This window comes from Lissotriton helveticus, chromosome 2_1 (assembly GCF_964261635.1).
Source record: "Lissotriton helveticus chromosome 2_1, aLisHel1.1, whole genome shotgun sequence".
NCBI lineage: Eukaryota > Metazoa > Chordata > Amphibia > Caudata > Salamandridae > Lissotriton > Lissotriton helveticus.
The window spans coordinates 369,854,306-369,870,113 of record NC_136059.1 but is presented as its reverse complement, the minus strand read 5'-3'; the positions used below and the strand labels follow the sequence as shown (position 1 = coordinate 369,870,113).

General features: G+C 44.8%; 1 long non-coding RNA gene across 1 annotated transcript; it reads left to right on the top strand.

Moving 5' to 3' along the window:
• The first annotated feature begins 1,362 nt into the window (after window positions 1-1,362).
• LOC144819357 (uncharacterized) lies at window positions 1,363-15,177 on the top strand. The gene is made up of 3 exons (XR_013607311.1): window positions 1,363-1,446; window positions 10,905-10,958; window positions 14,572-15,177. It is a non-coding gene; the product is annotated as an uncharacterized LOC144819357 (long non-coding RNA).
• Window positions 15,178-15,808: the final 631 nt, after the last annotated feature.

Genomic DNA, 15,808 nt, shown 5'->3' with positions numbered 1-15,808 from the left:
ATCCACTGCTGACGGCTGCAGTCAAAACAGTCCTCAGCAATTGGAAAGACACATCGAAAGCTGCGCCCCAGGCATGGCTTAACTGGATCACCTTCCTAAGGGGGGCTGACAACATCACAGCGAAACACTCACCGAAAAGTCACAGGCAGTCAAACATGTGGGGTTCCCTAGACCTCTACCTATCTTCGCACAAACCCCCATAGGCGGCGAATCTAGCCAATCAGCGAGGCGGTACACCCCGCCGGTCCATGTGCATACAAAAGGAAAATAACCTACAACGCTCCTTTCTTTTTCCTCTTCGATCTTTCCCTATCCTCTCTATCCCCTCCATCCTCCTGGGCGTGGGACAAAGATGCAAGCCAAGCAACACGAAGGGACGGCAGACGACAACGACAAGCAGAACTTTGATGACTAGTAATCGAACTAACCGAATGAGACTGGAAGCAGACAGCTAACCCCCCCCCCCGGGCGTTTTTCTTTTCTTTCCTTTCCGTTTTTCTTTCTTTTCCTTTCTTCTTCCCTTTTCCTCCAACCATGTATATACCATGCTCCATGTAAATATGTATTTTTTTTATACAATAAAAAACTACAGAAATAAAAAAGAAATTTTAAAACAAATTTACACGTAAACTGCCCATGCAAGTAAATATTTGCACCGCGGCCGAGAGATCCTATAGATTAGTGATACTCAAGGTACGGCCCATAGGCCACTTGCGGCCCTCTAGACCTTCACATTCAGCCCCCTGGTGAACAGCAACACGAGCTACTGTCTAGTTGCTGAATATTCAGAAAAAAGCTAAATAAACAAGCAAGCATTGATTAACCTGCAAATAAATGCTTGCCCGTTTATATAACATTTGTTTAGACCTCTGTACACAATCTCTGACGCACCCAGACCCCTTACCGTCACCCTGCTAGCATCAGTGCGGCCCTCGGACTCCCCACAGACCGTACTTTGTGGTCCCTGGGCACATTTTTGCGAGTATCCATGCTATAGATCAGTTATATTTCCACTCTTGTCTAAACTGCGGCCCTTCTGGAAGCCCTGCATCGTGCTTTGGTGCACATGGCTTTACTTTGCTCTTTAAATGTTCCTCCCGCTTGATGCCTCCCGGCTGCCCGGGAAAGCCACCCACAAAGTACGAACTGCACCGGGCCAGGCTGCTAGCAGGAGTTCAAACCTCCCTTCAACCTCTATGCCATCCTGGCCACAGACCTTTGGACCTTACTTACAATGTGACCCGTTGACCCCTATTATCAGTGGCTTGTTGTTTTAAGCCAGTGATTCTGCTGTGCTATTTATTGCTGTGCATGCTTACCTTTATGTCATTCTCTTCTGCATTGTCCCTTATGAGGGGCCGACAGTAAATTACCGCGCCTCTACGACTACTAATAACTGCTGCACACCTGCATATGAATTAACTGCTGCCCCCATAGCTACCCCGGGTGAGTGGTCCTTTTATATCTTCCTTTACATCTTCTTGCCATTTGCACTTTATCAGGCTTCTCAGGGGTCGCTATTGAATTAACACACCTGGCACTTATTGGTTTGCTCCTATAACTACTAATAGCTGCTGCACTTAGCACTTTATTCTATTGCTGCCCCCACATTTACCATGAGCAAAAGGCACGTTTACACCTTTTAAACCTTGTGCCATTTGCACTTCACCTAGCTCCTAGAGGGTTAGCTAATGAATTAACCCGCCTGGCTCACATGACTACTCACATGACTATTTACAACTGCTGCACGCATTCGGTTTAATCTATTGTTGCCTCCATAGTTACCCCGAGCAAGTGTTTTTTTTAACCCTTTTACCTTCCTGCCATTTGTACTTCACCTGTTCCCGGGGGAGGGGGAGTTTGCAAATTTACAAGCCTGGCAATTACTGGATAGTTCTGACAAAGATTAAGCAGCAGCCGCTTGCTCATATTTTAACTTACCATTGCTCGTGTGGCATAATTGTGAAATTGATGCCACCTGGGTAATGCCTTTTAGCGTATCAGACCTACCTTATTGGTGATTTTGTATTATGGTCAGTTTGTTTTATGATTATAGTATGATCGATGCTTCTTTGTAAGATTTTAATTAATAGAATACAAATAAAGTCTAATTTGAATTGGACTTTTTTTGTGAAACTATTTAATGTGGTGCACCATTAACTGTGTTGTTAAATTATTGTACTATATCTTGCTATTGACACATTTGCAGCGCAATGTTGAATATGTATTTGTACTTTTGTATACTGGAACTTGACAACTGCTGTTGATAATACAAAATTTTAATAGAGGGAACACAATTAAGCAAACTTCCCAGTGGTCAACCCTCTTTGTACATGACAACCAGCTAGCTGTATGCGACAGCCATACATAGAGGGGTTTTGCTTGGATAATATATTGCCCTCTGGGAGGATAAGTTCTTTCAACAGCAATCTTCTAAGTGGGAGAAAACAGTGAAAGGTGGAGGGGGCATATGCAACATCACCAATCACCTAGATGACCTTCCAAAGGTTGATTTGATCCACCGGCTCACCAGCAACAGGTACTCCAATGCCATATACTCACTTGGGCCCATAAACACTCACACAACCTGGCAATAATCGCTGGAGTCAATGTTTGTGATTTTCTACCTTTTCAAGATCAGTCACCTCTTATTCTCAACTAATCTTTAACTGATCGAAAAGTTCTTTCCTGTGGTCAATGCACCATTAGTTGAACTAGTTGATGGTGAAATAACATGCATTCTATTCTAATATGATGAAATAATCACAGACTCTGGAAAACTTTTAAATCGTTATCTAAATTATTTCATGTGAACCATTTCTCAAAGTACACTACAGTCTCAGCTACTCATAGGAAGGAAAATTCAATGAATCAATCAATCAAACAAATATGTCATACTCCACAATGACGTTGCTCTGAAAGGACAGGATAGAGAGAAAAGCACCAGACACATTCATGAAAGTATATTTACCTAGGATGGTGTGAAAACCAACCCCCTGGTCAAGGAGCTGGGTATGGTCCTCCGGGAAAGATCAGGAGACAAAGGCTTCAGGACAGGAATCAGGACAGGATGGATGACCTCTTTACCACCGATGCTTGCCTGGTACCCCGCTCTGACACTCTCTTCCTCCTTGAGATTCTTCCACGATCTTCTTCTAAATTAATTTAAGATAAATGGTTCTGCATTCGATTCTTCTTCAGCATCTCTCGTCACTCCGACAGCATCCCGGTCTCAGTGCTCCCAGCAAATCTCCATCTCTATAACTAACTAAGACTACCTGACTTATACCCTATAATATTCATGTACCACACATTAATGTTTCAATATCGTAAAAACACAGGCAAGAAAGACGGCCGGCATATGCTACGGACTACTTAGATCTTGTAGGAAGGTAATCCCTCTACTGCCTTTCCAGTCGCGTCTCTTGCTGATCCAAGGCCTTATTTTATCTAGGCTGGACTACAGCAATGCTATATACCTGGGTTCTCCAGAATCCACTCTCCAGACTTTGCAAAAAGCACAAAATGCCGCCGCCCGACTTCTAACGAACACCCCGGCCAGAACATCTGCTAAGCCTGCACTAAGGAAGCTGCACTGGCTCCCTATCAGGGAAAGGGTCACTTTCAAGGCCCTATGTCTGGCCCACAAGGTACTCCATAACACCGGCCCCCCAATACTAAACAACTGGATCACCCCCTATAAACCCACAAGAGCGCTTCGCTCGGAGCATGGAAACTTCATCACGATCCCCAAGGTGAAGAAGGCACGTATAGGTGGCCGCCGCTTCTCGGTCAACACAGGAAAAAAATGGAACGCACTCCCCTTGAGCCTCAGAGCAGAACCAAATCTCCTGCGGTTCAGGAAAGCTCTAAAAACCCTACTTTTCCCCTGAGCCGTCATCTTTCCCGACTATTCCCCCCTGCGAGTTAGAGGTTCAGCGCTGGGATACCCTCGTGGTGACTACGCGCTCTATAAAATTATAAAATAAAAAAATAAAATAAATAAAAATACTATCTCTGATTGTACAGGCAAGGGGGAATGATCATCACACCATGCTTACTGTTCATCTAAGTCTATCAGTCTATTGTTCAAAGATCCCACCCCTTAATTTTTATTCATAAATCTTTATTGCCACCCATATTCACATCTTATTAGACACAAAAGTATAATTTTTATGTATTCCCATTCATTAAAAGAACTGTGAAGCTGGTTCCTAGGGTATGTATCGCTTGCGTCCTTGGACTGCTTTTAAGAATTACATCACTTCTTCTGATTCAATCACACCAGGCATGTGCAAAGGTCAGGTGGGCTATAGACCTCTGCTCAGTATGAGAGGCCCAAATGCATACTAATAGGAAAGCCAGAAAGACAAATATTAATTTCAAAATAAAATGGTTTTACTGTATACCACCTGTCTCTACTCTAATTCCATTAAGTTAATAATACTTTCCCCGCAATAGCATTAGTAAAATAACTTGTTTTAGTTTCAGCAAAGCAGATGCTAAGCGTGTGAGTTCTCAAGCAGCCATTTTAATAGCATCTGCGCAGGCGCAAGAAATTCCCTCCAAGAGATAGCTCGTCATACTGCGTAGATGCAGTTAACGCATGCGCAATAAAGATTTCCTGTTAGCAGCCATTTTAGAATTTTGCCCGAGGTACTTGTTAGTAAAACATGTAGGCAAGCTTCTTTATCTTTTATGTACAATGTTGTGCGTATTAGTTTACACAATACGTGGTTAACACAATATTAGAAGTTAAATGAGAGGATTTCTTCCGAGCAGGTCTCTTTTCTATGAGTCCTTGCTCCATCAGATTGACAGACATACATATTTCCTGTAAAACACAGACAACAATCAACAGGAGATTGTGACTTGCACTAGATAAATATATTGGTATAGAGGGAGAATGAAACAAGGTGATATGCTGTGCTCATACAGCTCATATAAACTCTCTGACAGAGTGGCCTGTCTGAAGCTGATAGGCCAGGTCAGGTACCTCAGAGAACTGGAGGTCAACAAACTCCTGCATGGCATACCCCATCACCAACCGACCTGCTCCCACACTAACCCATCTGCTGCCACAGCACATCTTGATCTGAATCTTATGTGGGCCCAAAATTGCATAGCCTTGGTTAAAACGAACCACCCGCCCCATGGGTTTGTACAGCAACCGCCATCTCCTTGAACATGCATCCACCAGTCGCTGCTCCATCTTAAAAAAATATACCTGACTTTTGTATTCACCAATCCTGCTACGTATATGAAAAACTTACATAAAGGCCAACATAATAAGAAAGTTGGTCCCCAACCTAGATGCCCTTTCTTAACTGCAGCCCTGGTTTAAGGGCACCAGTTCCTTGCCATCCTCAGATGATTCTTTTTTTTTTTTTTTAAAGAAATATTTTTTTTATAATTTTGAAGACACCTGATCCCAGTCAGACAGGCCTTTGGGCTCGGCTCTCTCTGTTGATGTGTTGGCTGGCCCACCTATAATTACCTCTCTCGGTTCTTGGTTTCACATCCCCCAGCACACCAGTTATTTCCCAGTAATAGCTTTTAAACCAGGTGTCTCACACCATAAACAGAACCAAACACAAGTGCGCAGCCTCCTGGAAAAAAGAGTCTTTCCCTCAACATATATTTGGAAACTTTAAAAAGAACAGTTAAAAGGAGGAGTCTACAATTCAACGAGCCTCGGCACAAGCAGCCGCAAAGTTCACAGAGACCCCCAAACAGGGCAGGCCCGGCTCACTCAGAGAACAGCTCGATGTGGGTGCGGGCCTGTCACTCCACCCCCCCAGGCGTGTGCGAGGGAGGGGCGTGTGGGAGGGGAGCGGGTGCGGGAGGGGCGCGGATACGTGAGTTCACACCTTCCACACGCACGACAGCTGCTCCGAGGTGCAGAACGCGCTTCTTTCGCAGATCAGATTTAATAATGGAGATTTCTGGCACGAGAAAGTCCTTTTCCATCACTCCCACCTCCCACCTTGTTTAGTATCAAACATTTTCGTTTTTTTACTTTGTGGTAAACGGGCCTCCGTCTCCCCCCCACGCACCAGTCTTTGTGGAAAAAATAACTCATTTTTAACATCTTTTTTGTCCTCCGGCAACACTTCCGCCCTGCCAAACAGTCAGACGAGGAGGGTGGAGGTCTGCTGCAAATGACAAATCTAGAGTTCTGAGGGCTGAGGTCACCGGTGGCGTCATCCCGCTGACCCTGTACTATAAAATACAGAACAGGGACAGGCGGGGGAAATATACAGGCAAATAATCAATGCAATGGGAACATATGACGTCATCTCGATTACGCAGAATGGAGAAAAAGGAACAAACAGTATATCAGACGATCTAGAACAATCCCAACCGCAAGACCCCGTCTTCAATGATACAGGATAATTAAAGCCAGTGTAGACACCCAGATGAAGAAAGGATCAGTGAAGGATAAACAGCCCACCTCTCGTGAAAAAGAAAAAGGAAAGAAAAAAGGAGCCATAGAACAAAACAAAGGCAAAATTAAAAAAAAAACCTAACCCCCCACCCTGCACCCCTGCAATGGCTACGGCCTAACCCCACTAGCAGCGTGCCTGTCGCCCAAGAACTTGCCCTAAAAGAAGGAAAGAAGAGAAAGTGGAGGAGGAGAAAGCAAATACACCCCCGGCCTCCCGTACCCCTCGCCAGAAGCAACCACCCCGAAACATAGTCAAAACCAGTATCCAGCAAAATATACAGACCAATCGGGGGAGTTTAGCAAATAACCACCAATTTCCCGTCACATTATAGGCACAATCCCGGCATGAAATAAAGCTGTTTTATCAAGCCCTGGTAGTCAAGTTCAGCCCTGGCCAGTGCAGTCCTTCGTAAGAGTCTGTTTCACTCGAACCGCTGTCTTGCTAGAAAAGGCGAAGCATTCATAAAAGTTCATATCGGTGCTGCAGGATCGAAAACAGGATAAAAGTGCACGATGTCCACTAATCGAGCGAGGAAAAGTGTCCAAGAATAGCGAGTATCTCCAATAGTCACTGAGGAACTTGTTACAGCATAGAAGACCGTCAGTATATGTATTAGGCGGCAGCAGGATCGAGCAGGGGACGCTGGCGATAATCATGGGCTTGCTGGGTGTTAATTGGGAACCGACAAAGCTCATTAAATCCGGGTTTCGCATGGGGTCCTCGATCTCAGGCGTACAGTGCACCGCTGGTACCCACGCTAGCTGAAAACTTAACGAAGAGTCGTCATCCGGTCCCAAGATACCGTCCACTTGCACAATCAGTGTCCGGAACACAGCGATGGTTTGCGAATGGAACGCCCCAATGGTGGCAATGACGGCCTGCAGCGATAGCGTGCCTTCCGTCCGCTCCATCCCCTCTCACTAGGCGATAGAGCAGGACTTGAACCCCGGAGGCCGGCTACTCCGGGGTAACAGGCCACGCAAATCCAATGTCAACAGTGGGCGCTCCGCGTCTTGCAAAATCGACACCTTCGCCGTTAGCGTGGGCCCAAGCCCGTCCACCCCGGGAAGGTAGCAGGGTCTCCGGGCACCGGACCCCGACCACGGCAGCCGGTGCGGCACGCTGGTGTGTCCTCGGTGTAGACCGTTCACAGTATTGTCACCAAAAATCAACAATTTACGGCACACTTCGGGAGACCGGGCTCAGTCCAGGTCCCACGGCCGATGTTGATCAACTCCAACCCAGATAGGTTAGAAATCGAGGCCCCGGCTTCCACACGATGTTAGGCCGAAAATGGAAACACCGCGTATCATCGTCATTCGATAAGATAGAAAACTCGGGATTGCACCTTTATAAGCAGAAAAACTTCACGAACACGGGAATCTGGTGCGAGTTCAGGATTGATGGCAGGATATTCGAGCTGCTGGCGGAGGTCGGCGGAGCTGGGAGCTTACGCGGCCATCTTGATTTCTAGCATAGCTCCTCCCTCTAGTATGGCAGTTTTTAGTAATATCTTTTGGCCATTCTTTTGGATTATTGACCAAGCATCCGTCTCTGATATCCAGTTTGGCAAGATATTTTTCAGATCATACTTGATTCTCTGAGGTGCGCTATGCATTAGATCCATTTTTGCGCCACATAAAATACCTCTGGATCGAGTAATAAGGCGGCCATCATAGAACATTTCCACTTTTGAGAGACCATGCTTTTCTGCCTTCCCTTAATAAAACACTTTTTTTGGTACCATTGTTTAAATGATCATGGAAGTAGGTAGAGGTTGACTTTAATAGTCCTCTATCTTCTGTATTCATGTTTAGAGCGGGGCCTCCAAACCTGAGCTGTTGCCAGGCGAGGTGAGGCATTCTCCCACGACAAGTTGGGTGAGTTACAACTATTACTAAATCTTTTGCTGATCTGTTGTGACAGTAAGTGTTAGAACTGGGGGTCTCTAGTTGGCAGAGGTAGGTACCACTGTCCAAATAGGGACCCTTGCTTCTAGTCAGGGCAAGGAGATAACCCTCTGAGATAACCCCTGCTCCCCCTCTAGGTAGCTTGGCACGAGCAGTCTAGGCTAACCAGAGGCAATGTGTAAAGTATTTGTACCAACACTCACAGTAACACAGTGAAAACACCACAAACTGACTCCACAACAGTTTAGAAAAATAAAGGTATTTAATCTAAACTACCCAAGACCAAAACAACAAAAATCCACCATACACAGTTCAAGAATATGGTTTCAAAAGAGTTCTTAGGTTTGCGATAAAGTTCTTCAGGTTGCGATAAAATAATCCACAGATGCGTGAAAAGTTCACAGTTGCGTCACGTTTACTCACAGTACCTTTTAGTTGTGACAAAGTTCCAAAAGCAGAAGCTGGTGCGGTGGAAAACAAGCGATGCGTTGCTCCTGAGACCCTGGGGAGGTGATGCGACAGCCCCGCTTCAGCAGCGGGCGTGTTGCGACGAATCCGGTCTGTATGGGGAGGAAGGTCACTTGTATGGATTCCGGTGCGGAGGTTCCGTAGGAAGTTTGTTCTCGCAAAAGGCACGATGCAACGATCTTTGGAGTTGCGACGATCTCCGGGGCGACGATGCGCGGACCAGCGGCGATCTTCTCTCTCGCAGCTTCTCGATGCGATGGTTTCTGCGACGACACTCGCAGCGACGTGAGGCGGTCCGCGAGCAAGCGGTGCGGCGATCTCACCCAGCGACGACAGGCTCTGCGACGACACTCGCAGCGATGTTAGACTTTCCCGCACCGGTCAGGTGCGTCCCGCAAACGAAGGATGCGACGGCTGTGGCAGCGGCAACAGACGCTGCGACGATCTCGACCTTCGTAGCGGCGGGAATCTTCTCGCACTGTTTGGGATGCGCCCTGCAAGCGAGCGATGCAACACTTTTCAATTGCAAACGTCTCTCAAGCTGAGTTTCAAGCTTTCCAGCACAGGTACAACTTCCAGAGGCCCCACAACTGGATCAAGCACTCTAGGAAGGACAGAACTCTCTCAGCAGAGTTCAGGGAAGCTGGGGGTTAAGTCCTTTTGTTCCTGGGACTTCAGAACAGGGAGCCAGCTCTTCTCAGGCCCTTGGAGATTGCTTCAAGACAGGGGACACAGCACAACAGCAAAGTCCTTCCCCTCTCCACGCAGCAAAGCAACAGCAGGTCAGTCCAGCAGAGCAACAGCAGCACAGTCTTCCTTCTTCAGTTTCAGCTTTCTCCTTGGCAGAGGTTCCTTCTTGATTCCAGGATGATCTAATTTTCTGTTGTCAGGGGTCCTGTACTTATACCCCTAAAAGTCTTTGTTCTCTTTGTCTTTGCGCAAGTGGGCCCTGAGCCCGGTCTGAACCAGTTCTGGGGGTTGCCTGAGTACTTTGTTTTTCTGGCTTCTTCTTTCCTTTCAGAGTGAGGGGCAGGGTCGTCAGCCGCCCAGCAGGAGGTCGAGCCAGCATTGTGGAAGGCAGGCACTGCCCTATTCAGGCTCAGGTGCTAACTCCTCCCACCACTCCAGTTGCAAATGCAGTCATTCAGCCTAGGGCTGACTCAGCCAGCCTCCTGGGGAATCCCCAGCCCCTGTCACTCTCAAACCAGACAGTCAATACACAAACAGGCCAAGGCACACAGAAGGGTCAGACAAGAGAACAGCAACTTTCTAAAAGTGCTGTTCTCAAACACAGGATTTAAAAACAACCTTTCCTAAAAGATGTGTTATTAAATTCTGAGTTCAGGGATACTAGATACTTATGTCCTATCTTAATATACTGGAAGCCACCGTAGCCAGCATCCCCCATGTTAATCTATGGAGCAAGATAGCCTTACAATAGTGAACAGCGAAAATGGCTGCCATTCACTACCAGAGCATGTCACCTGCACTAGTACATGCTCTACCTTTTACATATACTGCACCCTGTCCAGGGGGGTGCCTTGGGCCTTCCATAGGGGTGACTGATGTCTACAAAAAGGGAATGGTTAGGCCTGGTCAGTGGGGACACTGACCAGGAGGACATGGCAGTTCCTAAACTGCACACAGTCACTGCAGTGGCAGGCCAGAGACACCATTTTAGAGCTACTCCTGTGGGCGGCACAATCAATGCTGCAGGCCCACTAGTAGCATTTGTCATCACCAGTCCTGGCACACCGAGTGCACTTTACTAGGGACTTCATGGTGATACAAATATGCCAAACGTGTATATCCAATCAGAATAACAATTTACATAGGGAGCACTTACACTCTGGAACTGATCATCAGTGGCAGAGTGTCCAAAGCATCTAAACCAGCAAAAACGAAATCCAGCACAGCATCAAAAATACAGGAGGTAGAGGCAAAAAGATAGGGGGAAACCACGCCAAAGATGCCAGGTCTAACAGTAAGGTTCAACGAATGACCTACATATGATCAAAGTATACTATATGTCTGTGGTTTATTATTTTGCATATTCTGTGTTTGTGTTCGTTTGCAGGAAAGAATCCCTTTGCTGAGGACTTACTTCCTACACACCAGACAACTGTGGATGGTAGGACGTATGGTACCCTTTTTTGGTCTTTTCACTTTAATATATATTGTTTTGCAGTAGTGTACTTGCGCGGTCCTGACGAAAGCCAATGGTTTAGATATTCCTATTTGGGCTGAAACATGTAGACCCCTTTTGTCCAACTATTAACTGTTATTAATTCAAACTGTTTGCACCTGCTCTTAATCATTGACACCATAATGCTCCTCTAATAAAGTTTTCTTCAACATTATGGTAGCCAATTTTAGAATCACTTTTTTCTTATTTTCTACACTATTTCTCACTGTAAAACCAGTAATCCACCACTACATACACACTTTCTTGGTATGATCCATCACTGGAGGAGTTGGATTAAGGTGACACACGATTACAATTAGTGAGTCATCTATATCTGGACCACCACTTTTCCCAAATCCCAGATGATGAAGCTTTGCGATTGGGTGGTCTGATGGGATTCATTTCATTCTCACTTGCAACACAACCAGATCCTATTCCTGGGACACCACATGTGTTACTTCTTGCTGGCTAGGAAGAGCCTTGTTATCAGCTTCTCTTGGCATGTGATATCTAATTGGCCGCTCCCTCATTGGTGTCTTCAGCCTCCACCCATAGAAATATGGACAGCAACCTTGTCCCTCTCTGTGCGGGCATACTCTCACTGCTGGTGCACTCACCTTTCTCCTCAGGGGTGATGGTAACTTTGTGCCGACTGAGAGCCCAAGGCCCTTGTCTTTTGCCCCTGGTCCATATTCCTGCTTTCTCTAAGCTTCACTCTGAATTGGAATGATGACAAAAAAGGATCATGCATACATAGGTGCACTACACAATGTACATAAACATGTTTGTTGTCCTTAATAATACAGTCACAATGAGTGACATTGTCACTGTAGGAAATCCACCTTTTCTGTGTGGTCACCTCAGATTTCTTGCCTTTTGCTGGAGCTGGAGCCTATATTTTTGCTGGCTTGAGTACTCTGCCATTAGTAAAGTGCCTGTGCTCTCCCTTTAACCATGGTTAAATTGGCTTATTCCTGCTCGGCACATTTAACTTGCCAATAAGTCACTGTTATGTACACCCATGTACTAAAAGGCGAATGCCACTTGTGGACTGCAGCACCTACTGTCTCATCCAATATAGTAGCAGCGCAAACATGTCTTTGAGCCTACCCTGTGTGGCCTGATTGTTGCAGATTAAACCTGGAGTGTGACCAGTTAAAATAACACTTTGTGTTTGGAAAGAACCTTCCTTTCAAATATTTGTTAGTCATCCCTATGTATACATTGCAGCCCACAAGTTAGGGTGCATAGTATTTAAACTTAGCTGCTCTATATAGAAAACCATAGTACAAATTAAAACACTAATACTTTCTCTTAGAAATGGGACCAGCTAGTAAAATGATTTAACAACTATTTGTAGACGTCATTAAAAATCCAAATTACTGGTGAAATTGGATTTGAATAAATATTAAGAAAAAATTACTTTTAAAAAGTTACTGTTTACCTGTTTTCACTGTCAGATGGCTATGTAGCATAATCCTTAATCAGTTATCAGTCGGTGCTCAGCCTTGAATATTTGTGAAAGAGGTGTGAAATGCCTTCCAGGCACAAACAGTAGGCTGACCTGAATGGGGAGAGATGACTTCTCTGAACGCCACAGAATATTCAGAGTAGAGTTTGTGGGCCTCCTTTTGACAGTATGGTTTCCAATCCTGCTTAACAGTTATGGTGAGTCACATGTAACACTTGGGGCACATTTGAAAGGAAGAGAAAAGAATGTCAAGATAGTTCTTGTAGATCCCCTGTTTGGTTACTGAAGGACCCTGCTTTTGTCTTACTAGACGACTGTCCCTTGTTTTTGTGGGTACAGTGCCGGTTTCAAAATATATTTTAGTGTTAGATGGGGAGGACACTAGGATTACTTTAATTAATTCCCCATACAACAAGTTCTCAGAGCTCAAGTGCAGTGTAGCTGAAGACTTTAGCCATCTTGAAAATGCCTTGAGTCTCTAAGTGCCCCCACTGAGGTCCTATAGGGCTTTATAATTAGATTCCTGTGGTGGATTAGAACTTCAAAACTAAGGCCAAGATCTGCTTGAAGTTTGAGTCTACTTGGATTTTGAGTCAGGGCTATGGCACTTTGGTGGCACAGCCCTGAGGGCAAATCCATGTTGAGATTTACCAAGCCACGCAAATCAAGAAATGGTGCGCCTACCCGAGGCTGGCGTAACAAGAAGAAAGATATTTATTTCTCCTCCTTTCTTTTTTTGTTTGCATATGTGCTGTGTCTTGCAGCACACATACAAAGAGGAGTAACCCTCTAATAAAACTTTTCTGACCACAACACAGGCACCACATATTACTAATAATTGCACATTTATGCTCCTTCCCTTTGACTCAGTGCAGCATAGCAACTTCCCTTGCTGTAGTGCATTAATGGTTAGTAAATATGGCAGAATGTAAAATCTTTGTACGAGCCGAACCTGATTGGAGTATTCGACCCACGCTCCAATACAGTTAGCCTGAATTTGCACTTAGGTCTTGGTCTAACTCTCCAATAGATTCATTGCTGCTTTGTGCTTTTTGGCACTATTTTCCACTAAATCTTTAAAAACTCCCATCTCCAGGTTCCCTTAGTGGATGATTGTCATTTTGGTGTCATTTTGTTTATAAAATTCTACTCTATTTTGTAATTTGGTCGGGGATTTTTCTTGTTTTACCTGTTGATGTTATTACTGTTTTAGTACCACATAAATATGTTACACAGTCACCCTAAATTAAGCCCATCTGCTCTGTGCTGTATTTCCCAGGGGTTGAGCTCAGGTTAATTGAGTGATTATTCCTTGAAGTGGGCAGTCGCTCAGCTCAGATAACAATCCAATTTCTTACAGACTTCTACTTCACACTCATGCCGCATGCAAATGTGATATTTCCACATGCACATTTTTAAGTGGGTGACTTTTTTGTCCCAGTTGGCGAAAAACTCTGTCTCTGCTACATATTTGTCTGCCTCCGATAAATAGTTATATGCCTATGTAGCAGAGGCGAATCATTCTTCCACAGCTGTGTAGTTTTTAAATGTTCTGTCTAAATATATGTAGTACGTTATGCATGGTGATGGGTGTGGTGGATTTATGATGTGTGTGACTTACTCTAAGGTATGGTTCGAGTAAAGATGAACTAGTTTGTGTTGTAGTTCTACTGGAGTAGATGTAGGTGCCACTAGCGACTGGATTACAATTTTATAAGTATGTTCCCTCTGCCCCTCCTTACTTTTATGTTTATTTTTCCAACTTTGAAATAATGATTCCCCATTCTGCAGCTACTCACCTTGCGGCTCCCACATTTACACCTAAAACATAGCATTACACGTGTGGAGTTCATCGCAGGCATGGCAGAAAAGTCCACCCATAAGGATTAGGAAAGCCAAAGGTGGGGATATCCAGCCGGCCCTTAGAGAAAAGCATTCCTGAGTATCAAAAGTAGTAAGACAGGCATACTACTTTAGGTATTCAAAATGCTTTGGTAAAAAGGCCCTAATGTGTTTTGTGCCCTCTTACATTTTGTCTGTTTTGACTGTTACACAACTAGCGCAAACAAAGTATTGGTTGCTCCACAGGGCCTACTGGACGCCATCCAAGCTCCACAAGGTCGGCATCGCAGAATCAGACAAATGTTGGAATTGCCAGAAAGAAGAGGGCACCCTCGAACACCTTATTTTCACCTGCGTGAAAGTCAAGAGGTTCTGGACACAGATCAACACCTTCCTGAACGACATGCTCAAAACCGACCTAACCATCAGCTTCGTGAGCCTGGCGACAGAACACCTAACCGCGAACCTAAAAAGTAGAGAAGAGAGAGAACTTCTAGACCTACTCCTCGCAGCAGCCCTCAAAATAATCCTAACCAACTGGAAGAACACAGCCAAAGCGAACTTTAAAACATGGATCAACTGGGTAACTTTCCTGAGAGGAGCAGACAACATCACAGGCAACTTCTCGAAAGAACACGCCGCCAAACTACACATGTGGCGCCCACTAGATGACCACCTGAAGAAACCCCAGTAACCCCCCCCCCCCCCTCTCTCTCTCTCTCTTTCTCTCTTTTTCTTTCCCTCCCCTTTTTGTATTCGAAGGACTGTTATAGAAATAACCGCTATTGCATACTCCACCGATATATATATATTTTTGCATGGTTTCTTGTATGCCAATAAAAGTCTTTTTAAATTAAAAAAAAAAAAAAAATGTGCCAGGTGCATTCCAAGAAAATAAATGAGCTGTGTTTTAAATCACCAAAAAAAACAAAAAAAACAAATGTAATCAAATAGAGTGACCAGTGTTCAAAAGCTACATTGGAATGCTGGGTCTAATTATGCACTTGCTTTCTTCAAATTATTTTTGTAGATCTTCAGCTGTTCCCAGGGTGGCGATATTCATATGTAAAATAACATGCACCGATTTACAATCATAAATTAACGTTTTTGTGCACCTCAATTGGACTTAGATATACACATAGCTTTGATAATGTACCTCATAGCTGTTACTGCTCAGAGCCAGATGTGTTTGCTGGTGAAAAGAAAATTGGTCTAGAATGAAATGCTATTTTTAATAAGGAGTAGTTTTCAGTGTTTTGACAGTTTATTCGAATTGCAACGAGGTCAAGGGAAATGCGTTTGCTCCACTGTTAGTTGAATTCCGATGAAGTATGACACGGGTTTCTAGGGAGTCCTCTTGCATGATTAGAAAGCTGTGCTAGATTGATCACTGTGGTTTGCTGTGCCACTGCATTCCTACTTGGTTATAAAAACTACCGATGGAGCGCCGAGAAGTGTTCCTCTGGGAGTGGGAATGCCTCTT